Genomic DNA, 25,136 nt, shown 5'->3' on the forward strand with positions numbered 1-25,136 from the left:
TTTAAACTGGGGCTTTAAAACCATTACTTTCTGTAAGAAAAGTGTTTGGTTTAAAGCAGAGTTTGAGAAAGGGGCATTTAAGAAATGATTACATTTTTATTTCAAAACATGCAAAACCCAAAAAAAGCTGCCTATTAACTCACAGGAAATTCTGATTAAAGTAGGTGTCCTTATAAGACCCTCCTGCAAGAAATTCAAATGAAGGGAAGGGGAGGGAAAGAGATTTTTAAGTAAACAAGTGAGAAGAGCCAGGGAAAACAAGAGCAATGAGCAGAGTCTCAGGTGGCCAACTTGGCGGAGCAGGGCATGAAGGAAGGAAGAGGCTGTGGGACAACGAACTGCTGGCGTTTACAGTAGTCGAGGAGTCTCCAGAGTTTGTGACTTTAACCACAAGTTGCTTAACAATACTGTATGCTCCTTTTCTTTCACATCCAGCCCCAGTCATGTGCATAAATCCCCCTTCAAGCCAAGAGGGTGGACGCAGGTGCATGGGTGGTGGTGTGGATGGTGCTGTCTGAGAGAGGAGGAGTACAGGCAGAGGGGGTGTTTCACTGCCCCTTGAAATTACCAGAATCATGATGAGAAAAGACAGCTCCTGACTCAGGTCTCGGTCCCTGGATGAGAGACGTCTGGTGAGTAACAAGTTAGGGACTGAGGGACTGCCCTGTGGTGTAGGCAGGGCCAGTTGCAGCTAGAAAGATTTTTTTTTTTTTATTTTCCCCTGAAGCCTGCAGAGGCCTTCAAGTGAAGAGAATGACAAGGTGGGAGAAATGGTGTGTTTGTCACTTCCCAGCGACAGACGCAGGAGAGCAGAGGATCCACTAGCAAAAAGGTGGATGTAAACTGGCACTTCAGAGATCAACTTGTTGCTGTGTCTTTCTACCAAGCCTTGACAATTACTGCAAAAGACACACTTGATTCATGTTTCTGGTGGAGTTTAACCTTGGCTAAGACTCTGCAAGTTAGAAAACCATTTCAAGTTAAGAAATGAAATATTCTCCAGGTTAAAGATTGCTCAGGTTATATCTCATCCCTATGGGAATTTTTAGCATGGATCTGCAAATGCATTATTTATTTAAGTACCCTTTTGCAGCCTGAAACACTAGCTGCAATAATGGAGAAACTAACTGAATGACAGAAGAGCAAACCCTAAAATAGTTACCATTAACACCAGGAAAACCGGGGGTGTGTTACCCTGTGGTTTTCTGTGCTCGGTAGCGATGTGTCATCATAAAGAGTGTACATTTAACGGCTGAACAATGCTGTGGATGGTGTCACCTTCCCAAGGGCTAACAGTGCAACAGCTTCTCCAAACTGCTGAATTTCCACTGCTGAAGCAGTTCATTAAAAAAAAAAAAAATCCTTATACAGCTGGGAATTATAAAACTCTGCAAGAGTCTGTGGTGCCAAGGACCTTCATTTGGAGGCACACCTACGTTTCTAGTGCTTTGGAAGCTGGTCTTTTCCAAAAATCTTTCTATAGACGCTAAAGCAAGGATGAATCTGGCCACAGTCCATTCACCATGAGTGATTATATCTTAAAGGGATATTCTCTCTCTTTAAAAATTCTAATTCTTCACATGTTTCTGGTTAAAAAAAAAACACAAAAGAACCAACCCTTGTGCCTATGTCAGTGTCTTAGCTGTATAAATTTAAACATTCCATTGTAAGCTAAGATTATCTTGCCTCTTGCCCACTGAGACATGTGGGTTTGGCTTTATAAGACTCCATAACTGGCCTGCTTGAACCCTGTCCAGCAAGTTTTCATCTAAATTGATTAGGACTTGGAACGTATTTTCTTGGACAAATTGTGTTCTAATGAATAGAACACTCCCTCACAGCTGTCCTGCCAGAAAGCCAAGATTTTTTCTGTCTAGAAATCATCCCAAAGTGACCCTTAGATAAAGTTCAGAATCCATTTTCATTTTTTAATTAAGAAAAGGTTTGCTTAATTCCATTCCATACATTTCAGTGCTAGGCAGCTGACACATGATTCCCCCTAAACATTTTATTTTAAAGAATTTGGTTGTGATGTCAGATCTGCCACAGACAATACATTTCTAAACACACTGTTCACATTAAATGCAAAGCATAAAGACAGCTTCAGCAGAAGTCTCTCCCATCCTGATACCTGTAGATGGCATATAGAGCAAACTCAAGGTCAGCTCTATTCTCCACACAAGAAATTTAAACATTAATGGAGACAAATGGGACCACTCTACAGCCTCACCCAGGCACCAGGGATTTCCACAATGCTCTTCCCCAGGGACATGGCTCCCCAACAGACCCCTCCTCCCACCCAGTAGGTAGCTTCATGAGCTCACCTTCAAGTCCAAGAGTGGCTGGCAAATGCTGCCGTTAATTAATGCTGGCCAAATGAAGAGGGCATTTCCCCTGAGTAAGGGGCCCTGGCCGCTCTGAGGTAAGAGCCTTCCCTAGTCAGGATGAACACACCTTTTCTTTTTAGCATTTTGCTCCACAGTTGTTCTCCCAGGCATCCCAGCTTGAAACCTCAGTAAGTGTTTGTGCTACGATCAGCCCATCTAGAATTTTTATTCTATGACCATTCCCATGGTATACAAGGAGGATTTCATTCAATCCAGAATACCCAGTGGACATTCATGATTACATCATTTTGCTTATCTTTTAGCAAGAGTGTTTCTAGGAACCAGGAGTACAATTTGAGACAAGTTCAGATCCTTTCTGGTCTTGCAAAAGATGGTTCTGACCCATGCACCTATGTGTCAATAACACGCCTTTAGCATGGTTTCAGGATTTTGCTGACACATGGCACTCAGAAATTAAAGATGTTTACAGGAATTCAAAAAGGAACAGGTCTTTCAAGGAATGTGATCTCCCAACTCTTTAAACATCAGCTATTTAACAAGACAGGAAACTGAGGCAAAGTCACTTATGCTGAATCTTGAAGGGAATTTGACTCCTTCAACTACTAACTATGCTTATAGGAGAAAAGTAAATCACGACAAATTGCTCTGCTACAACAGTAATTAGCATTGTGGTATTGCTTGTGGAAAACAGGTCATAAGAAGACAGTAAGAATGGGAAGCTTCCTCTGCTCTCAACAGAGTCTGCTTGCTCATGCTTGCAAGGCACAGTGAGGTGCAGAAATTTACCTGAAATCCCACAGAGAAAGGTGATAGCTGCTGCAGTTATTCTCCAATGCCTTTATTGAAAGCTGGTCCAGTCAAATCAACATGATTAGTCATTCTGCATGATTAGATAAAAAAGGTCTTACTTAAGCTTTTGCTGCTTTGGCAGACAGATTCAGATGGAAAAATATCACGTACCTCGGCTAGAGGCCATGTCATCTTTGCTTGCGGACTAAGAAAACTGGTTACATTTGCAGCCATTGCTTTGAGCCCATGTTTTGTTTTGTTTTTTTCCTGTGTGCTCTTAAACCAGCTCATTGGAACCTAAATATAGTGACAGGGAATGATCAGGATCAAGATTTGCTAACACTTCATTGCACTGTATTCTGCAGCCTGCTATTGTCTGGAAATGTGGTTATAATGGGCAGATTGTACAACATTAAGCCTTTCTGAAAGCATACACAGAAACTGTGATACAATCATGCTCGGAGCAGTTTGTCTTTAAACACGAGCATGAGTTCAGCGCCCAGTGGAGAGTGGCAAGCAAAGCTATGGGCCCAAGGCAAAACAATGACCAACTGCCAAGAAACATCCTCGTTAGTCTTTGTTAGAGTTTGTATTTTTTAAAGTCATTGTGTAGTTTAATTAAGTTGGTAGCATGCAGATGAGAAAGTGGAAAAAAATGTGAAGACATAGGGGGATGAAATGCTAAAGCACTGAAAGATGTCACCTCCTCTGTGAAATGCTTACATTGTGAAATAAAAAGAGAAGAAAGAACAAGTCATTTCAGGATATGTCTGGAATGAGAGATAAGACCAGAAGATTACAATCTTCTAGTAGTCTTCCACAAAACCTCTTTATTTGCATTCTACATCATGTGGGCTGATTCTGAACACAAACCAACAGGGCACTAAATGGAGAACAGACAAGAAGATGAACTGCAGTCTAAGAAATGAGATTTCAGGACATGGTGGCACTTTCAAGATCCTGAGAACTTGATCCACATATTCCCTGAAGATGCCAACAACATTTACTCACAAGAGCTGAAGGTTTGATCAAGCCTAAGTCATCACAGAATGATCAACATGGATATCAAGGATGTAAATGGGATAAGAAAGCAGAAGAGAGAGCAAGCAGAACTCAAGTCAACCCTTGTGACCATGCCGGTGGTCCCTGTGTGCTACCAAGTTGATCACAGGCTTTAAATATTTTTTGGTTGTATTCCAGCTTGTTATACACACTCAGCTCCTCTCCCTGTTTATCTGTTTTGCAGTGCTGGACGTGTGAGTAGTTTTGTGAAATTATATAAAGCTTTTAAGCAGAGAGAGCCAAAAATGTTTAGATACAGACAGGCAAACTATTTCTTGAGTTGAAGAGGAAACTTCAGGCCAGATCCCAACTATCACGTCCAGGTTAAGTTCCCCTTGCACCATTTCCCGAAAAAAGAGAAGACTTCAAGCTGTCCTTGGGAGCAGCTGGGAATTTCCTTTTCCTGGGGGAACCCACAGGTGGCATCAGGCCAGATGAAGCCAGATTCGTCCTGTCCGCTCCCTGCTGAGAAAGCAGGTGCTCCCCAGCTCTCTGGTGACAGGAGGGGACAACAAGCATTCAGCGGGAGGAGCCCAGCAGGCTGAAGTTGCCAAAATCACACGAGCATTTCCTGCCTTCACCTCAGGTAACAGCTGCACTGGTGGGTCTCGAACTGCAGGTATCAAAACCAGAGAAAGAGGTGAGCTACTACCAGGGGGCCTGCAAGGATTTTTGCCCCTCATCTGTGCAGAAAGCAGAGGACTTTGCCCTAGCTTGTGCTCTTTCGCACATGTGGCTGCCCTTGTCCTGCTGCATGACTCAAAGGCTGGCATGCAAGCGGTCCCCCTTGTGCATGGGCAGACAGGTAGGAGACTCTGACAGCAAGACCAGACATTACATTACCTTTAACTCTTACATATCCAGTAATTAATCAGCACCCATTTCACAGAAGTCACATGGATTGCCAACATCCCGGAGCAGCCTGGCTCAGCAATCTACTTGCATGCTGAATTTCCACTGTGCTTAAAGTACAGTTTTGCCTAGGGACTAGGTCTCAAAAAAAAAAAATTAAAATGCTGAACACCAAATACAAGCTCTTGGTAGTTAGTGTTTTGCAAGATCCACCCGTGTTGAAGGACTGCAGCTTTGTACCCTCTGCCATTAAATGGAGGGACAGAAGGGTTACAGGAAAGGCACACTTGAACTCTCTGTAGCCAGTATATAACATTGTAGGGAATGAGCCAAAATGTCAACGCTAAGGAAGCAAAACAGAACCAGAGAGATGGGAGTGGAGTAGAAAGCTCAGAATTATGGACAAATTAATGAACCAGCAGTACTGGAAACGGGAACAAGCTGTCAGAACTTCATCTCTTACAAAGGACAAAGAAAAAAAATCGTAATTTCTGATGCTTTTGATGGAAAAAGAGTTATGCAAGACTGATATTGTTCACACTGATTTAATTAAGACTCTGTCAGCACTGTCAGGCTTAATTGGTCTGGTATTTAACATTTATAGAAGTCAGTTATAAAAACGTGCTCTGCACTAAAAATCAGCATTCTATAAATGGTCCCAGTCCTAGAAGGGTCACCTTTTTGGCACAGCAGGCTCCTGAGAACATCCCACTTATGTGCTAAGATATCTCTAGCTGAAAAGATTACAAGCTCATGCCGCATTCCTTGCCCACACAGTCCTCTCCTTGCAGTTTGTGGGAACCTGGGGTGTCCAAGGAATGCAGAGTCAAGCTTCCTGGCAGCATCCCATCACAGAAATTATTTCACAGAGAATTAATCCCCGATTCTGACACTTCTTGTCATGTTAGATTCAAATCTCTGCATTTGCTGAGCTGTAATGAGCGTGGAAAAGCAAGGACTAGACAATGGACTTGCACCACTTGTGAACATTTTGGTTTCTGGGCTGGTTAGTGACAGAAGCAGTTCTCTATGTAGAGAAACGAGCTCGTCTGGATGTCAGCAACAGCCCATGGGTAGAGTATGCCACAAACCTCGGCTACTGTCATGTACAGCCCTATTCACTGGGGCCATAGCACCTCTAGTGCTAACTCTTGCAGCTGTGGGATGTGCCTTTCTTCTTGCCTTAGTGGTCAGCAAGTACACACCAGCCTGGAGTCACTAGTGAAATCAGTTAGGTCTCCAGTGGGCTGCCTCAGGGAGTATTATAGATAAGATTCAAACAGAGGCAGCAAAATTAATATCAATGAGAACAACCAACCAACACTCCCAGAAAATCCCATGTTTTGTAATTGTTATTGCTTCATCAGTGACAGGAAAGAGCCGTGTTTTAAAATAGAAGTTCACTTAATTGCATTTCCCTTTAGGCACAGAAAATAAGCTTCCATGAAGAGGTATCAATTGTTCAACCATAACATGCTCTCCTGACTGAAAACTGGATTAGGAATTTGTATTGTATTTTCACAAAACATAATTCCTAGCCCAGTTTCCTCCTCCTCCTTGAGATAACCAGGCAGATTCCACCTCAGTGATCACTGAGTTAGACTATGGGGGTCGGTCAATGTGTAACCATGTCCAGCTTCTCCATATACCTACTTAATGGAGGCTTGTGGATCCACTACAGGGTTTTAGACGCAGAAAGGCATTAAAGGAGTTGGTTGCTTAAATACCTTTGTAGATATGTATCCTTACCCTCTGTGCTGGGGCTCAAGGTTCAAAAGTCAGTGTCAGCCCAGGTGAGGTCCCCTGCGCACAGGACTCACATCCTTGTCTCTCCTTGGTTACAGGCCACACACAAATATCTCAGGGTGCTAAAAAAAGGGAAAGAAAGGAACACTCAAAAACTACAGGACAATGAGGACCCATACCTCTTTTTGATAATACAGAAAGTGTTAAGAACCAACAGTCATGTATTTACATGTGAAATATTATCTTTCCAAAAGCTTGTCATAAATGTGGCTCACACCACAGGGATGGCCACGCTTTCCAAGTTTGTGCAGCAGGAAGAATATTTCCTAGGGAATAAGGTCAAAATATTAGTATTCAACTGAATCAGTCTGGGCCAAATTAATGAAGTTACTACTCCATCATAGACTTCCATACGTGAAATCTGAGAAAGTGATTGTATCAACAGCACATCAATCCATGGCACTGCTCAGAGGAACAAAAAACCTAACCTTTCGAAGTTTCATTCAGCTTTGGCACAGAAAGGTTAACTTTTGTTTAAACAATGCTTCTGAACAGATAACATTAATTAAATGTTTGCATTCAAATCTTATTACACAGTGCAATAAGTTTGCTTTCTATACAAACACTGTGCGTCCGGTATGGAACAGAAAGCTGGGGGGGCTGGGGAGGCAGACACTAATGAGTAATAGTTCAACCCCATGGACCTTTTTAAAACTACAGGCGAGGAGGGGAGAATGTTTGCCATCTCCAGACTCTGCGTGCGTCCGCCTCTAAGTTTCTTCTCATTCTCCAGGGATTTGCAAAATTACATGTTTAAATATTCATTTTCCTTCTACTCTAATGCTGCTCAAACCTTTTTCAAGCCCAAGAATGACATAGCCAGTGGATGCAAATTATATTCAGTAAAAACAGAATCTTGTAGCAGTACTGGGTAAGTCAAATGCCAAGTTAGCCCTGATGTGAAGCAAAGCAGCTAAATCATCCATCCAGATGGGAAATGTTGTCAGTCCCTTAACTGTAGCAGTTCTACTTGCAATATAGAGAGGTGCGCAATTTGGCTTTGTTAAGCAGACATCATGGAACTATTTATTCTGTCCGCAAGTCAAACAGGAAGTTTATTAAACTTGCACATTGCTGGACATATCACCTGGCTGCTGTGTTTCATATCGGAATGCAAAATTGGATGGTCCATTTCTGTACTGACGTAACATACTGCCATGCAGAGGATTTCTCTTTGAGCCTAAGACCTATTTCTCTGACCCCAGGAGCGCCTTGGATGTTGTGCATCCAATTCCTGACAGGAATGCTTCATTTTGCTCTTGAGCAACCACTTCTGAGCAAGCCAGGAGCAGAATCCAGCTCTTCTTGGCTGGAAAAATTGGGATGTCCCAAAATGGGGCTTTTTAACAGATGAGTGAAAAAGCAGAGAGCCCAAAGGACCATCGCTCTCCAAAGAAAATCATACAAATCAACAAGGAAAAATTCCTCTTCGTAAGTTAGACTTTCTACGATGGTAAAGCAGCTGTGTGCTGTTGGGCTTAGCTCTGCTCCAGCATATCCCTGAATATCTGTTTGACTGTCTCAACAAGGCCCCAGGGGACAGAGCGAGGCTCCTGGGTCTGCCTTTGGCAGATGCTGAACGAGGCTGACTTTAAACGTGCCCTAGATTTCTTGTGGGAGACCGTCTTGGTCAAACAACTCCTCCTTGCAGCGGACCTTCCTGCCACCCCAGCACACCATCACTCTCCCTCCCCGTGGGCTGGATGCTTCCCTTCCGTCAGGCTTGGCTGGGCTGTCGCCTCCTCCCCTGCCAAAGTGGTGGGTTGCAGCCAGCACGGCTGCTGGGGACACACTTGCTGCTGCCACCAACGCACTCTCTCTGGCAGGCTGGGAAGCTGCAAGTATGGTGCTGCTTCCCGTGCAGGAGAGCTCTTACCTACCCCCCAGGATGGGGAGCCTTGGCCCAGGAGGTTAGTGGGGTGCAGGACAATGGTTGGGAGAACAGCATTATATCCACCTGAAGGGTTCATAGGGAAGAAAATGGGGGTGATAACCAAGCTTTTCAGACTTCACTTGCTGAACCACCAAGTCCCCCTGCAATTGCGTCAGAGAGAACAAGGAAGTCCTGAGTAATTTTTGTAGTTTCTCTTCTCTGTGCAGTGAGCTGCTGAGCACGACCATCCCCTACTTACTAATATAAGCTATGGGTTAGAATTGGTTTTTCTGCACTTCATTTGCCCTCCAGAAATAATTAACAGTTCAATATCAATCCCAAATAATTTCTCTTCACCCTGATGAAAGTTCTCTCTCAACAGCAAATAGTGTTGTTTTCAGACTTCTCTTAACACCCCCCAACGCGCATGTAACATTTTGTTGAATTTAGCCAGTGAACATCCTTTCAAAGTGGATAGTTCAAAAGATCACTTGTTTTCAGCTAAAAGAGTACAAAATACACTAGGTGTTTTGTCCAAAGAATCCCTCCCAGATTTACAGCAGGCCAACTGGATTCATAAGCTGTTCACAGATAGAGTAATTGGACAGATTTAAAATAGGAAACATTTTCTCCTCTGTTCGTGCTAATTTTTTCAAAATCAGATGACAAATACATCGTCAGCGCGATGTATCATTTTACAAATGTTTAAAGGCCCTTCCCTGACTCTTCCCTCTTCATAGCAGCCTGCAGAAAGTAATTTAAGATGCAGACATTTTTTGAAATATGACTAGAGACACATTCATCCAAAGCACACCAGTCTTTTTGGCCTGTTCTGAACAGAGAAACTTTAACTGCTATAAACATTTCAAGCAGGCTGGCTATCTCTTGAGATGGAGAATTACGTCTTTTCACTTCTAGCTTAATACAGTAGGAGTAGGCAAACCCCAGCATATGTACAGGCATGTGAACCCAACTGCCATCCCTCAACACCCTTTTTTGGCCTAATGCTATTGTAGTTATTCATTCTGTTTCCGCACCTTGCCTGCTTGCTTGGCTTTGCATGTTACTAAACCTCAGTGTCACCTCCATGAACTACCACAAAGCACCAGAAAACACGGGTCAGGAGGGACTCCTGGATGTTGCTCAGCCCAGCCTCCTGCTCAAAGCAGGTCTATCACCAATGCCAGAGCAGACCTGCAGGTTCACCTGTTGTCCCACTTATCAGGAAGTTTCGGCACAAAAACCATAGCAATATTCAGATGACAATCCTGCCTGAACTGGTGACCACTCCAGGGATCACCTGAGTCTTTACAGTGGTCAGGAATTGCCTCCTGTGAAGCATACAGTGGGGAACTCAGCTACACCAAAGTTAGTATTGCTTCACCAATCCTGACAATATTATGAATTTTTACAAACTGTAAAACTGACCAGATTCCAAGCTTTGAGGCGGGGAGAAAAGCTAACTATATACTATAATTACATTTTCTTTGGACTTAACCTATCTGTACGTGAGAATTGGGGATGAAAATAGTACAAAGCAGAGAGGAACTTAAAGCACGCTCAGTTATTTAAACCAGCTTCCAGCATTCTTGTTCAAAGTAAATGCACAACAGATAGAAAGTTTTAGTGTAACAGGAATTTTCTTTTTTTCTACAACGCTTTTAAAATTACTATCCTGTCTGTTCCCTTTCCAGCGAATTAACATTCATCTGTATGTAACCTATGCTTAAAGGACAGGGACTAATAGGGTAAGACTGCACAGGACGCTGCTCCTGATGTGTTCACCCAGACATTGAGATTCCCCATTGAAGAGCAAGCAGAACTGGTATCTATTATATTAACACTTCTCAACATGTTCCTCATGCAGCTGCAAGAGGCCAACCAGAGAGGATGCCCCCTGAGCAGCCTTCTGGGCAGGCCAGGTGCTAAGGAACAGACTCTGACTTTATGTCACCCTCATTTTGCTCAAAAGTTTTTGCCATTAGTTGTAAAGCCCTATGCACTCTGTTCACTTGCATAGTGAAAAGGTTTTTACAGTGAAAATTCAGATATTTTCTGCAAGTTCATTGAAGTTGAGTAAGCTGTTTTTTCTCATTGCTAGGAACATGTCTGCTTGATTTGGAAAACTTCCTGGCAAAGTGCAAGTCTTTAACAGAGGAGTCAGTACTTGTCAGACCATGCAGAAAGCTCGAGAGCTCCCTTCTCAGCAAGACCTACACCTTCCTCACAACTCCTGTGGCTTTGCACATGCCTGCAACTACATGCCCCAGAACCATACACTAGTTTAAAAAGGCAAAAGAATTTTTTTATCCATGTTTGAACTTTGGCTTTGTTTTGAAACCTTCCCCTTTTTTCCTGACTAATGCAGCTCATGAAGGAACACCTCCCTCAGGCCAAAAGCATGGATGATGCTTGTGATGATCTGCCAAGATTTTAACAAGGGCGTCCTCAGCACCTCGAAGCTGCACATCAGTGGAATGTGGCCCATATTAATAATACTTTAACTTCTCTCAACACGCTCAGAGACAGCCTTGATGCCAACCCACAGGGTCCTGAGGGCAGAATGACAGCATCCACACAGGCTATTAACCTGAAAGACAAACGTTCGCATTTTTTGCTAATCCCCTCAAGTACTTATTATTTCGGAATCTCTTTCCTCATAGTCGCACTCACAAGACCGTGGAATTACTTATTCTGGTCTGAAAGAGGCTAGTCATGTGCCAGCATTAATTGTGAGAACTGTCACTTGTTTATTACCATAGCATTATTGGTATATGGCAAATGTATCAGATTTACAAATGAAGGGCTTTGTTCAGGAAATTACTCAGACACATGCAAAACCTCTCTAAGAACAAACATTTTGGGGATGTAGGTGTGAATCATTCACAATATGCCCAGTTAGCATTTTTCTGCACATCCAGGAGTTAGCCTGCTAGGTATGGACCCTGTCCCTCCATACTATCCCTGTCCTGGGTCAAGCCAAGGAGCAGAGTACAGCTGCAGCACTTCACCCAGTGTTACAAAGGTATCAGCCACTTTCAAAATACTGTACTAACATTCAAGCTGCCAGAGTGCAGACTGACCATTGCAGAAAGTAGGCCAAGTCTTACAGTCTTTTCTATGGTAGAAGCCACCATGACAACAAGAGAGATCAAGAACATCTTGATTTGGACGTGTACCTTTGAATTACTTAATCAGAAAGAATATTATGGGCAACAGGGACTTAAAGCAATCGTGTAACCAAGCCAATTTTATACTGGTCTTATCGGAAGATGTTGCAACAAGACAATTTGTGCGTTGTTTACATTTCCAAAATGACAAAACCAGAGGACAAAACAAATGAAACTAAACCCACAGACTGCTTCATGTAGTTTCTACTTCTTGGCAAATCAAAGTCAAAGCAAAATCCTAAAACTTACCCACATCATCTTCTTGTCTCTCACGAGGGGGGTGAAAGAAGGATTCTTAAGTGCTGTTAGAAGACTAACTCTTAGCATTACTTCCTCATCTCAGGTTTGTTAAGAGAACACAGTGGTGACCCTCCTTGTGCCTGGAGAAGAAAGCTGACATAGTAAGGTGAAGAAAATATCAGCAATACTGAGAGAAAGAACAGCAAGAAAGCAAGTTTAGTATTACAGACTTGTTGCCAAGTGGCAGCAGATCTTTCCTTGTTGACATGACACAGACTTTACTCTTGGGCTAGGTGTGCTCTACAGGAAAGAGCTGGGATCCCCCCCAGCTGCTCCACTGGTCTTGGTCTGGTTAATCTCTACCAGAAACACACTTGCCAACCCTCTCCCTTTTCAGACCATCGTAAATATCAAGGTTAAATATCAAAATCTGAAAACAAACATGTTGAAAGACTTGTCTTCTCTGAAACTAAGAAGAAAGCATGTCTAACTATTTAGACTGCATGCTTTTCTATATGGGCATGCTGGATTATCAGAGTTTACATGATAGCTTTCATCAGGGGATCACACAACACGGTGCAAACAAGCCACATGTTAACCCTGTAAGGCAGGGATAAATCAAGGTTTTCTGTATTTCACTGAGCAGAAGACTGAAGAACTGAGAAGTTTGGGGATTTGTGCAGGGTCACATAGAAGCAGCAGAGGTGTGAAGGGAGCCTCTGACCAAAATAACATGGATGCATAGGAAAAAGCCCAAACTCCACAGTTTGTCTAATTCTCATGGGATCACAGGCCCTAAGATTTCACCAGGTCAAGTAAGCCACAGCCTGCTCGAGGATATACATTCCTTTTTTATCATGTAACCACTATGTGACCCTGACAAAAAGTTCAGGGGTTTCTTTTCTCTAATATAGGCTCTTACTGCCTTTTTAAGGGGAAGAAAAAAAGGAAACGAGACCCAGGTGAGCATACAACAACAAAACAATCACTCCAGCCTTGCTTCATTTCACTTGCAAACAATATCAGTACTTTTCTGTTCAGGTATATACTTTTTATATATACTGTATAGGTATATACTTTATACATACTTTTCTGTTCTGGAATAACAATTACCTATGTCCTGAGCACAGCACAAACAAGAATCTCACATTAGAAGATAATTATCTTACTACCGTCACGCATTAAGAAGTAGCTACTCTACTGTACACTGGGAGTATCCCATCTAGGAAAAGGAAAGGAGAGCTTGGGGTTGAAGATGCCGTGGGGCAGATACCCAGTCACAGAAGGAGCTTTTGTCACCATCACCATGCACCCCTGTTACCACAGGGCTGTGTACCCCCATGAAGAGCAGCAGCATTACACTTTCCTTTCTAGGTCATAGAGGAGGAGTGGGGGAGATGCAAGAGCAGGTCTTGTTGGTTCTAGGAACATAACAAGATAAAAACCATGGCTGTGTAGCAGCGCAGAACAAAAATAAGCTCGGCATCCCACAAAGTCATCCAACATGTCTATTAACACTCCTAGCGAGTGACAACTTCTACCTTTTGCAGCTACTGGCATCAGTAAATGTTACGAATTTAGTGATTCAACATTTCAGTGAAGTGTAAACAAATTATAGTCTCTGCAAGGAACCAACGGTCATGAAATCTGAACTCAACAGAGATACTTTCCATAACTCAGAACTTGACAGGGCGTGCTTACAGATCTAGCAGGGAACTTCCATCAAGCTTTGGAGAAACTTATGGGAACAGCAGTCTTCTCACTTGCAGCAGACATACTTCTTGGGAGATTCATTCTTAAACAGAAAGCATTTTAACCATTTTAAAAAATGTAAATTAAAAACTAGCAGGCATTCTGACACTGTGTGCAGAAGACTAGATTCTCACTCATTTCCCAGTAAGCTTGAAGATTGCAGCCAAGAGCATATGGATGCCAGAGAGATGCCTCCCACAGACTTGTAAGAACCCTTCTTGCTTTTTTAAACCTAAGACCACCTTTGGTGCAAAAGTTTTGCAGTGTGGAGTTCCCAGAAAAGTGAACATGCAAAGAAGAAAAAATAATCCCTGGAGAGCTAACCTTATTAATAACCTGCTTCTCCCTACTTAAAGTTGGTTCAGATAGAAACACTGAATCTCAAACCCAGGAAACTATGAGTATGAAATTGTAACGCCCAAATAGGCATGGCAGAGCTCCCAGTGATTTCACACAGTTAGCTCTCAAGTTACAAAAGTTGGAGCTGGACTTACAAGTGGCATCAACCAAAACTCCCAATCCAAATACTGAGGTATCTTCAAAGTCTAGACCCAAATCTTAGGACTTCTCCCATTAGCATGGACACGTGAACATTTAAAGGATGAAAAGTTGCTCTCAGTCCACTTGGGTGACAAAACGCGTACACACATGCTGGAAAGGTCAGAGACTGAAAGTTCATTCTGCGCTTTTATCATACTTTAGGAGACATGGGTGGATGAAGAACTAACTGCTGCCAATAGAAACATTGTTTCTTATTCACAGGGACATGCAGCAGCAAACCCAAAATTACTCAAAACAACTAGTACTGAAATTATTCAGGTCACAGACAGTGGAGCCAAGAACACCCAAGAAGGGTGGGACACAGGTACCTTACATCATCTTGACATTTTAAAGGGATTTTTTAGGGTTTAACTCTCCTGGTCTCATGAAGAGTCAGTGGTGTGAGAAAAATCTCTCCTTCCTCTCCTGTTCTTGAATTCTTTGAAAGGGACAGTCAGTATCTCTAATTACAGAGAGGCTTTTCTTGCCCAGAGGAGGGCCCCAGAAAACAGTCTGCTGGCGAAGTGCTGACAGCAGTTGCAAGTGCAACCACTGCAGCAAAACAGTGGGTCTCATCCACCCACCAAAGCACGAAAATAATTGGACATTTTGGTTTTGTAGCAGCCGTAACTGTGTAAGCTCTAGATGATGAACCAAACCACTGCAGACTTCTGAATTCGCCCAAGCACAGCTTTGCCTGTTTTATCAACAGTGTGGCTAAAACAATGTAAATGCAGCGCGTGTAGAGACACGCAAACAAGTTTCAAACTACCATCCCGAGCAGTGACAGAGAAACGATCCCAGTCAAGGTCCCAAAAATTCGCCGGGATTTCTAGCCAGGTTTTACAGGCTGCAGTGAACCTCTGGCTGCTGCTAGCACAGGTAGAGGAAGCAGCGTTACAAAATCCCCCTGGGGATTACAGGTTAGGTCTCCTGCTCTGGCAGCAAATAATTTGTCAGATTACATAACCGCATCTGAATCCACCTCTGCTGAAGCCCATTTATGGAGTAAGCGAGCGGTGTTACGTGCCTGGCCAAACACTCCTCTCCCGCTGCCGCCCCACGGCATGGGGCTGTCCTCCCCGCTGCCGCCAGGCTGGGATCACGCAGGGCTCCGAGGAGGAGGACGAGGAGGAAGAACCGGGCACCTCCTTGTGCCATCCACCCGCCGCATTGCCCCTGCCCCTCGCTGGGGCGCTGGCAAAACCGTTCCCAGTTTTGGTACCGGCACAAATAATTTTGTTGTGACAACGGGTCGGGGGCTGCTAACCTGTCTCCAGCACTGGTGTTTTGTACCCCGGTGGGCTGCCGGCCTGGCGGGTGCAGCTACCCCTCTGCTCCTGACAGCTCGCTGCGAAGGAAAGCATACACAAAGCCAGCTAGTTCACAATCCCAGATTAGAAAGTGTCACCAGTTATTATCACCTGATGGCATTGTTCAGCTAAGGATTTTTGGTTTTTTTTTAAAGACATGTTTATAGCAGTCATTTTGATAGAATAATCACAGCACTTAGTGTTGGCTTTCATCTCCCTCACGTGACTCCTTCCATTTTCTAGTGCTCAGCTGTGATTGCTGTAGTGGTTCAGCTATCTGTACTAGTGCTAGAAACAGGCTTGTGCCACCAAGCTGAGATCTGGATCAGGAGTGCTGGGAGTCCGCAGGAGTTCAGATTGGAGGTTTTAATCACGCTGCTGCAGGGAGGCTGACTCTTATCTCTGCAGCTGGCTCTATTGCGTGTCTGTTGGCTGAAAAGGACAGGGGCAATCTGGGACTTAAAAGGTGGATTTCGCTTTAGTCTCATCTCTAAATATGTATGTTTAGAGATATCTTTATTTTACAGATACATATAGCTCTAAACATAATATATTGAGATATCTTTATTTTATATATCCACATAAATACACACAAGGTTTTGAAAGCTTCTCGTTTTGAAAGCGTCCCCTCTCAATCAACGGGGGAAAAAACACCTTGTTTTGGAAACGGCAAAAACTCCCACAGGAGTCTGAAAGAAACACCTCTGCCTCCCTGACCTGTAAGCACTGACAGAGCCATTGAGGAGGTACTTCCCAGGCACCAGGGGCTGGTGGTGCAGACCAGAGGCAACCACAGCCCTGCCAAGCGCAGCATCCCTGGCGCAGCCCTGGCATGGAGGAACTGGGGGGGGCTGACAAAGCAGCCATGCCTCCTGGCCCCAATATGAGGTGGCTGGCACGGCAGCTGCATTGAGCAATGTAAAGGTAGTGGGGAAATAATTTCAGTTTCCTGTAGCGTTTCATCATTTTACATATTTTTGCATAAGCCAGTACAAAACCTCCTGGCTCTCTCCAGCAGCATTAGAAGTATAGCTAAACATACAGACTTCCAGCAATACTCCTTGAGTTCACTTTCTTGCCAGTTTTCAGGAAAAACTGCCCATATGTGATTTGCCAATTTTTATGGAATTTTGGCTCAAATAATTTTTAACTACTTAATACAGATCACATTTATTATCACCATCAGTGGAAAATGTTATCTTCTCAGATTTCCCTGTGTTGTAAGCAGTGGGAATATAATTAATTCATTCTGCAGTTATAGAAATATGTAAATCCATTACAAATACAGCACTGGATGCATTTTCTCAAATTCCTGTGCTGTTTGCAGCTTTGTTTCTGGCAGCAGCAATATCCTTCTGCTGATGATCAGGTTGCCCTTCAGCTCTAAAATAATTCCTGGAATAAACCTATTGATTAATGCTCTTGTGACATACTAACTCATATGGCAATAGGGAACTATTTTTATTGCTGGAGGCTATTTGTCCCTCATATGTGCACACATTTTGACTTCACATTTGATGCATCTCGCAAGCTGTCCTACAGTTTGATGCTATCCATCACCCCATTGCAGATCCAACACTCCTGTTACAAGAAATTCCGTTAAGCACTAGGGGTCAGTCAACTGTATTAGAAACATAAAGCAATTTACTAAAATATATATTTAATGAGGCTTCAGGGAGGAAAAGGATCACATGCACAAATTACAGTTTTAGGAATCAGACCTAAACCTGTAGTGGATAAAGTCTAAACTATGATCAGTCTGTGACAAATCCTCAATATAACCCCATGCCTGGATTCTATCAGCAGATTGTATGATCTACACTGTATCTATCATCTTTTAGGGCTTATCTGTAGCTGTAATTTACCATGCATTGATCAGAAAAATTTTCCACTGAAACACAACAACAAAACAAACATAACAAATTCTCCAGACCCACAAAAGTTGCTTGTGAATTCAAATTTTGTTGCTGCTACTTAGGAGTTTTCTAGCAGTTGTGCATGAGGGAGATGGGAGTTCAGTTTTCTTCCAGTGAAGCTGGAGGCTGGTCCCATCCCACATCCCCCTGGTTTCCCAGCAACCTGTGTAATTTTTGCCAGGCACATCACAGTGCTGCTGTCATCCCAACCAGAGCTCACCTCACAGACAATGCCGATGGGCAGCTGGCACCTTCTTTTGCAGATCCAGTCATGAGGATCTCCTGATTGCTATGTTGCATTCCCAGTCCTGCCAGGGCAAGCAGTCATGGCTCATGCCCCTGCCCAGCACAGCGCCCAGGCCTTTGGTTTCCCTGCTCTGGGGAGAGGTGGGCAGCAGCACACATCTGAGCTGCAGCCACTGGGAGGAACAAATGCACAAAAGCAGTCATCCAGATGATGGTGCTAGCAGTGGCCAACAAGATGGAACAAAGCCCCAGGTGACCCGAGCCCTCACTGAAACCCAACCCTTACTGCTCCCTGAACTGGGATGTATTTCCAATAAAACCCATCACAGCACTTTGTGGGTGTCACAGAAGAAATCAGTCCCTGCTGCAGGTGATTACGGAGCCAAACATGACCAATGTAACACTGAAACCCTCAACCTCACTACGTTCAGCCAGAGAACATATGGTCTGAAGATCAGTGAAACAAGATGCACCAGAGAGCTGAAGGTGGGAATGTTTCTATCATGTCAGAGCTCCTCTTGCCCTTCCAGTTGTATCATTAAGGCAGCCTGGTTCCAGGTAGCCTACAAGCACTGCTGTATTCATCTACACTATCCCCACTTTTTTTTTTTTTTTTTTAAACAAAAGGCAGTTTCTCTCTCTCACTCCAAGTAGAGGCCATGCTGGAAAAGTACAGGCTCTCTGGATTTCCCTTAATGATGAGTGAGAATGACCACTTTACTTGCTCAGTCCTGCCATGTACCAGCTGGCTGCTGACACCATTTGCCTTTTAACACTCGCTCTTCCCCTCCACCCTACATGGTCACCTAACTGAAGATTGCAGCACTGCACCAATTAACAGAGCAGACATAAAAGCTCTAACTGTAGTGGCAAAGCAGCAGCTGAGGATTAAAAAAATCAGCCAGAGATTGCAAAAAGACAAATGATTCAAGGCATGACTACGGTTTCGCATACCTCTTTCTGGACTGTTGGGTCACTTAACTGTTGTGCAATTCATGCTGACTGCAATTGTTGGGAAAGGTAAGAAAACCAGAAAATAAGAGCAACCTTAAGGAAATCTAATTTAGGGAAGAGAAATGCACAGCAGTGCAGTTCTCGCAAAGTGACTCATAACAGATGGTACCATTCAGAGCCAGTGATGTCCTTCCACTCCAGTGCAACAGCTCTGTTTGTCCCACACCTTTTGGAAAAGGGATACCTGCTGAAGTAAGGACAGCCAGTACCAATGTGCAAACAAACACCGCCTTGCCTCTGCATGCACCATTGTTTTCCCCTTGCCACAACATGCTCTGTAAGAGCAGATGCGGACATGAGCCTGATTTGCACTGAATTTTTCTAAACTCCTCTCCTCAAGGTAGACTGATGCCCCTTGTTCTTCAGAGGCAAAGGATTTTGAAAATGTCTTGCTGTCTCCAAGACTGGGAAGAATCAGAAAGCTAAAACAAAGGGGGAAGGGGGAGCAACCCATGCTCTTTGTTCCAGTTGGCATGAAAGCATCATTCTTACAATAGCTCATTTTCTCCTTCCCCCCAACAGCTGACAACTCATGGCAACTAAGGACAGGGCTGCTATTGTCGTTAAGCAAATACTTGTCCAATCTACGTAGGAAAAAGAAGAGCTCCAGAAATGACGACATGTTCAAAATGCTCGCAAGGGCATCCCAGGAGGCGAATAAAGAGACAGAGCAGTGGAGGAAAGGGTTCCTGAAGTGAAAACAGGGGACAGAGAAGTGGCCTTGCTGATGCAGCTGCTGCAGAGGTTGAAGAGTCAGCCTGCTTCACCAGCTATGGACTCAGACTCTAGGAGTCGGCCACAGATTGCAGCCTGCAGCCTGGGGATCTTCTGCAAGGCCCTGCTTCTGCAACCATCCTCTTCTGGGGCACACTGCCGCCTGGCCCACACTGTCATGCATTTCTGCACAAAGTGATGGCAAAGAGAATTCTGGGCACTGGGAGAGCCCTTAATGCTTACTCCTACCAGTAGGACAGTTTATCTCTAGCATTCAATGACCAGCATGCACTGAGGACACATACTTTCACAAATAATTCCTTTAGAAAAAACATGAACAACCAAGGAAACAAACAACTCACCACACACCCACACAAAATGTGTTTATTATTAGAAATCTTCTCTTTCTGTACAAAGCATGAACCCTCCCCCATATAAAGCATTTCTGCATGTTCACCACTCCAGCCACACACTTAAGGGGAGGATGGAGGCTATACATCACAATACTAACATGCAGGATGAGTTCCAAACAAAGCACAACACACATTTTTCCATGAGCAGTCCTAATCCTCAAAGCAGGAGCACGGATGACTATAGTCCAGTCGTGGCAGCATTTGTTTAGTGTTTTGAATTGCTATAGGATAAGTCTGCCTTCAGGGTCTATCAGCCTCCTCTCCCATCTGTTGCATAAGGCTGCAGCCCTTTCTTTCATGAAAAGTTGCGCAGACGAGCTCATGCAATCGCTGTAAAGTTTGGTGGTGACATGTGTGACATGGAGACAACAGGCAAACAAACTAGTCTCTCCTCTGTAGTAGCGGTGAGGGACACAGCCAGAGGCCACAAGGCCAAGAATCACAAGCATGGCTGTGGGAAGCCTGGCACAAGGGGCTTTTCAAGACCATTATGCCTTAATACAGGTGAGCCTGCACTTGCAGGCTTTGTGGGCCCTTCTTCATGGAATTATTCCAGGGGCTCCAAGTGTCACCCAAACAGAGTCACCCAAATCAAACGACTTCGGGACTCACAAACGCACAGACTTGCAAGTACCTATTATGGATTGTTCAGCCTGACACATCTTCATGACAGCAGCACATGGCTCCTGTACAACAGTTAGCCAGCTGCTCTACCTGGCACAGCTAGTTAGTGGCTAACTCATGGCATGCTTCAGGATGAAGAAGCATGAGTCAAAGGGAGAACTGCCTTTACATAATGAATGCCCTGCTACCCCTCCAGAGGGCTTTGGTCACAGGGGATTTTACCCATTTGTAATCTTGGATCTACAAAACTAACCTGCTAGCAGTCATCACTGACTGCCCAAGACGGACCACGCTCCACAAAGCAAGGCTGCCCTGGTAGGGGTAGGAGCATCTGCCCTGGTGTCAGACTCCTTGGCTGCCCTTGTTGCCCTGGTCCTGAAAACTTTGTATGTCTTCAGACATGTTTGCAACAGCCTGTTTATATTCATCACCGTGAACATGTCAGTGCTTGCCAATGTTTTTAAACTGGTGCTGGCTGGGTTGCAAAAAACAAGATGGATGTGAGATAAGAAGAATCATGGGAATTTAAATTTCACTCCAAGCCTCAAAATTCCATCATCTTGCAGTTGGATGCCAAAACACATAGTATGTAAAGTCCTAGGACCTTACACAGCAGTGGCAACACATCTTGGGAAGCTTGGCTAAGGAGCCCAACACTTGTTCGGAAACACTGCAACATAGAATAGTTGTAGTGATACATAGCTAAAACTACTTTGGCTGTAGAATGACAGTATGCACTGTACAAGATTTATGAATATACAATTCAACTCTATGAAACCACTGCATATATCTTGGTAGTAGCCTCGTGCAAACCCTTAAGCAAACTGCTGCACACATTTGTGCTCTGCCAGCAATGAAGTGGGGCGTGCAGCATCGCAAGACAGCACAGCTACAGAAAATTGCTATTATTATGCTGGCCTTCAGCAATGCTTTCACAAAAGGAGAAAAAACCCCTAGCTTTCTCAGTCTGATAGATTCCTTCCCAGAACATTGTGGTTCAGTTTTCTTATCAATTTGAAAACTCTACTAAAGTGTTTTGAGCTTCTCAGATTGTGAAATACCTAAGAAGCCACAGCAGACAGGCACTATGCAGATAAACAATCTCAGTACAACAGCAGCTGCAGAAAGGCAGTAAACATGCATTTTGGCCTTCTGCAGCTAAACATTGTAAGACAAAAACAAGAAAGCATCCATGATCAGGGCGATTTATAGCCTAAAATAAACCCAAAGACTGATGAAGAACACGAGACCAAGAGAAACTATTTCTTCCATTTCACCAGTTTTGTAATTGCTTTGGAACGAGAGAGGAGAATTTAAGAGATTAGGGGAAAGTCATTCTTCATTCCCCATGGGTCTGATCCAGAGCTTATTGAAGTCAATGAAATGAATCCCACTGCAGCTCCACTAGATTTTTTCGATCAGGCCACAAGAGATGATTACTAAAGCGGCTGTGCAAGAAGAATCAAGTTTGTTTCAGAAAAATATATTTAATCAGCATTTTCGTTTAAGGTAATCACAGACCCGATGAGGCAGTAAAAACTCAATGCATCTAGCCTCAGCACTCAAGGGTGAATTGCTGTGAATAGCATCAATTTAAGAAAACAACATTTGTTTTCAACATTTTTTTCCACCCATTTACTGTTAGCATACCCAGGATGACTAGAGGTGATAATAGAAAAGTGTTCCGCTCCTTTTCTCCAGTCCAGCGAACTTGCACATTTGATAACACTTTATGCATAGTCAAGCTCATTGTTTCCTCTGATTTTTGTGTAGCTTTTTTACAGCAGTGAGGAGAACCTTTAAATGTGAAAAGCTGATAGCATATGACAAAAACAGGAGAATCCACATGCAGATTTGACTTAAACTGCTCTTAATTCATCATTTACAGTTGTTTGGCTTGCAAGTCAAGGATGACTCTTTAAGTTGGAGTTTCCCCTGAAATTCTGCCTTTACAAGCAAGTTTTTTCAGGCCTCTGTCCAGAAGGAGAAAATTAACGATTCTTGGAATCATTATTATCTTTTGGGTCACTTTTTTTTTTTTTTTTTTTTTAATTATATGAACTTTCTGAAACAAAGGCCCAGTCAAGAACAGTACTGGTTTCTCAGCTTCCGTTGCGGTAAAATGGAATGTTCTTCTTTAAGAAAACAAAACCACGAAAACATAAGCAAAAGAATCCCCCAAAGCCATACTGTATGCAGTGAAGCAATGTTCACCGGTTCCATCCAGGTGACTTCACTGGGTCAGTTGTCTTCACTCTGAAGCTCCTTTACAAACATTCCTGTCTTTAACCTTTCCAAGACTGACCTTCCTTTTTGATGTTTGTTTCATCAGTGTACTTTGCTAATCTGCCTAAAAATTTAAAGAAAAAGTCAGCCAGCAGAGAGGAAGTTAAAAGCTGCAGTTCTTAGCTCTTTAAGATACAGAGGAGCAACTGAATGATCAAAACAATTAGCTAATTAAGTTCACATGGGCAAAGAGGGAAAGCTGTGGGGCTGACACACTTCCAGGGCAGTGCCCACAGGAGAACACCACCACACCAGTGCTGTGGCGAGGCAGGGATTAGGGTAAAGGTGTAAGCAGAATCACATCCTCTGCTACAGGGCGATAAGGGCTCTGGAGAGCTACTGCTCTCTCCTTTCTGTGAGCTACTTTTGAAAGTTATCCATTCTCTGGTTTTGGATATACAGATGTAGAAGTGAAACATGTCCAGTGGCCCCTGCCACATAGATATTTTGGTAAAGTGGTCAGGAAGGGTGACCACCCCTTCACTAAGGGGTTAGAGTCTTTGGATTCTCACACCTTAACCCCAAGTTTATGAAAGCCCTCAGCAAAGCCATGGCCAATTTACAATGGTCTAAAGGAACAGTGTATTGCATCCTTGTCTCAGCAGGTCACCATTAACCAAAAACCAGGCTATTGTGGCTTTTGCCACTATATGCCTGCTGTAAATCAAATTACCGAGATGAGGTTTTGTCTCTCTTCCTCTAGCATTGAATTAGTTGTCTTCCAATTGCTTCATTCTCACTTCAGTGTGCTTAAGCCAAGCTTCAGTCTCATTGTTGTCTCCATCATACTTCACATATGAGTATACCTACAGATGAATACGTCAACTTTTCCATTTCCTTAATGAGAAGGATATGATATTCTCAAAGAATTAGGCAAACCCACTTTATTAATTTAGATCATTTTGATGATTTTGTTATTTTGGAGAATAATTATTTATCCTCTTTGGATGGCTGGAACAGACAGTCTTCCAGATATGTCCAACCTTACTACAGAGGTATGTTTCAACTCCATTATTGATGTACTAACAGACACGTTAATTTCTTTATAACCTAAACTGTTCATAACAAATATGGAACACAAATTGCCTCCCATGTCCGTGTTCAAAATAGATCTTAGAAACAGTGATGTTTATGGAAGGAAATCTTTTAATTAGGCCTATCTCAACAAGGCATCCTTCAGCAATTAAAAAAAAGAAAACCACAAACCAAGTTCTCTTCTGATTCTAAAGCTAGTACTAACTCCTGCTGCTAAGGTTGGTCCCATGTTTCATCTCATCTAGAAAAAGAATTAACATAGCTGGTTTCTTGAGGCATGTCATGTGCATGCTTACTCTGCTATCAGTGTGCCTAATCCCTACCCTCACTGCCCTAAAGTTTCTCATCTTGCACACACTAAACACATCTCTCCTGATGCACTGAGAGCATCCAAAACTACTGTTACACCACAGAAAAGGGTAGAAGCTCATAAATACCTAAGTCAGTGATTCATAGTACCCACATGTCCTCTACTCTGAAGTGGAGGCATGAAAGCAAGTGCCGGGATCCTATTTGAATTTGAGCTGCCACTTCATACTGCTGGAATTCTGGAGGTTTTACCTGAGAGGTCATGTAGACAGGACTGCTGCCTCATCTGGTAACGAGGTGCACAGAGTGTTCCTTCTAAGGAGCTTGTTCACTGTTTTAAGGTTCCCAAGTACTCTTATGGGAAACTATGCAGTCTCTTATAGCTCCTCCATTGACAGGCAGGGAACTGGTTCTGTTTTGGGGGAAGGATGCACTTGCAAAAGGACCAGACTGTTGGAGCACTGATGGTTTTTGTTGGTGCTTTTACACGGCGGGTTTCTCCCCCCACCCCTTTCCAGCTCTTATGTAGAAAACTCTGATTGTGTCCTGTGAGAAGGAGGTCCTGAGCAGGCAGTAAGCTTCAACTTCTTCAACTGGCTTTGGCATTATCTGTGCCATTCATGACCTATTCCACTTAGCCATACTCACAGCAGTCATTGCACTAAAAAGTAATATAATAGTTTTGCTACATTTCCACTGTTTTGTTTAAATGTGAGCTCCTGTTAAGATAGAAGTAGTTCCTCTCAAATAGTGCAGCTAATGACAGGCAGCAGGACTTTTAAGAACCCCTAAGGAAGAAAAGGAGACCAGAAACATTTCAAGTCAGAATACTAC

General features: G+C 43.4%; 1 long non-coding RNA gene across 1 annotated transcript; it reads right to left on the bottom strand.

Moving 5' to 3' along the window:
- Positions 1-3,133: 3,133 nt before the first annotated feature.
- Positions 3,134-18,687, bottom strand: LOC138689462 (uncharacterized). The gene is made up of 3 exons (XR_011328290.1): positions 17,882-18,687; positions 6,801-6,919; positions 3,134-3,228 (listed from the first exon to the last, which is right to left on the bottom strand). It is a non-coding gene; the product is annotated as an uncharacterized lncRNA (long non-coding RNA).
- Positions 18,688-25,136: the final 6,449 nt, after the last annotated feature.

The sequence above is a fragment of the Haliaeetus albicilla genome, chromosome 16, assembly GCF_947461875.1.
Source record: "Haliaeetus albicilla chromosome 16, bHalAlb1.1, whole genome shotgun sequence".
Taxonomy (NCBI): Eukaryota; Metazoa; Chordata; class Aves; order Accipitriformes; family Accipitridae; genus Haliaeetus; species Haliaeetus albicilla.